At 43.9% G+C, this 1,858-nt stretch overlaps 1 non-coding gene across 1 annotated transcript; it reads right to left on the reverse strand.

Annotated features, from left to right (window-relative positions):
* Positions 1–1,313: 1,313 nt before the first annotated feature.
* On the reverse strand, positions 1,314–1,395 carry TRNAL-AAG (transfer RNA leucine (anticodon AAG)). The gene has a single exon. It is a non-coding gene; the product is annotated as a tRNA-Leu (tRNA).
* Between the last annotated feature and the right edge of the window lie 463 nt (positions 1,396–1,858).

Raw genomic sequence — 1,858 nt, forward strand, 5'->3', positions numbered from 1 at the left:
CCCGCTGTTCCTCAAATCCATGGGCCTTATTTCTTGTTCCGGACTTTTCATTTACTGTTTCCTTTGCCTAGAACATCACTTCCTCAAATATTTGTATCCCTCTCTCTCTGTCACTCCTTCTGTGCTCAAATGTTACCTCTTTAGAGACAACTTCCTTGACCACTCTTTCCAAAATAGCCTCCAATTGCCATTATACCCTACACTAATTTATTGCTGTTCACAGCATTTATCACTACTTAATATTATTACATGCAGTTCTTTCCTTCTTTTTTTCTGTTTCCCCTACAAGAATATAAGCTCCAGGAAGGCAAATCTTTTGTTGTGCTCGATTTTGTACACTCAGCACTTAGCAATGTGTACTATACATAGTTGGCAATTAATAATGAATAGATGAATGGATGGACGAATATTACCACACTCCTGGGCACACCTGCTGATCTCCAGAGGCCACAATTAAATGGCAATTTATTTCCAGTTTCTGTAGCGTCAGATTGGAATCTTCCTACGGATAATAGCCATGGCTATGGAATTATGTTACAAATGGAAACCTAAATTGAGCTTTCTTGTCTCTGCAGACTAGACGCTAAGCACCTTACATATATTTATTAATTTTCATAATAGAAGTATGTATTATCTCCATTGTACAAATGAGGAAATAGAGGCACACAAAAGGTAAGCAGCTTGCCCAAGTCACTATTCCACAGTCAGGAATGTGAGAATTGCCACTGCTTGCATTCTAACAGCCCAGCCCACGGTCCCTTCAGCATCCTTCCCATGTCACTGCACTACTGTCCTTATGCCACATTTGTTTTCTACTCAATGATGTTTTACAGTGTTTCAAGAGCATTTTTTGTAATTGTAGGATTTATTTTTCCAGTTTAGACTGTGAGTTTCCCTTGTGGGTAGGCATTATTTTATTCATCTTTCTGTACTCCTCAAAAACTAGAACAGTGCGAATTACGCTCGTCTACTTAAAGGCAAAGAGCTCAAAATATGCTTGTCCACTTAAAGGCAAAGCAAAGGCTACACATGAATGTTATTAATGTCCTAGCACTTTCCCTCCTCTGGGAAACCATGGATTCAAAAGCATCTTTATGATCTTGAGAGGATTTTACTGTCTTTATGAAGTACTTCACATTATGAAAGACTCAGAAATACCAGACATTCCAAAATAGCGCACAGCTACATTCTTTACCAACTGGAGATACGAGATTGGGTGCTAAAGAAAGGTGAAGAGACTGTGTTAACGTGGTAGCGCCAGTACAGTAATCGGAATACTCGGATGTTTTTCCAAGGGGAAAAAAAAGACCACATGGCAGCGGTGGGATTCGAACCCACGCCCCCGAAGAGACTGGAGCCTTAATCCAGCGCCTTAGACCGCTCGGCCACGCTACCAGCCGGCGAACAATTAAGAACATATGCTCTACCCTTTTCTCTCTTACCCTCCCCACCTGCCAACTTCATGATCCTGTATTTGTAGTTTTACCGGATTTTTTCCTTTCTTTTCTTTCTGGTTTGTTTAGCTCTCCTTCATCTTTTAAGCCGCACTATTTGAAATTGGTGGAAAGAGTTATAATACATGTTTCGAAAGGTGTCCCGAGAGAGGGAGGGTAATCTTGTCAGGTCTAACGGTTTGGAGCGCCAGCCCCGTGCCAGGTAAGGCGGGTCACCGGGCAGCGTCACGGCCCTCTTCTGCCTCGGGGTCTCTCCACGAAGGGCGCCCTGCGGCGACAGCTTTCGCCGGTCGCGGGCACGGCGGTCGGTACCTGCTAAGGACGAGATGCCTTCCGGCCACCGGATAACTTGGGACGGTCCCTGATTTGCCCGCTCCCTGTTCTACAGCATCTTTGGCTCGCTC

This window comes from Macaca thibetana, chromosome 7 (assembly GCF_024542745.1).
Source record: "Macaca thibetana thibetana isolate TM-01 chromosome 7, ASM2454274v1, whole genome shotgun sequence".
Classification (NCBI taxonomy): domain Eukaryota; kingdom Metazoa; phylum Chordata; class Mammalia; order Primates; family Cercopithecidae; genus Macaca; species Macaca thibetana.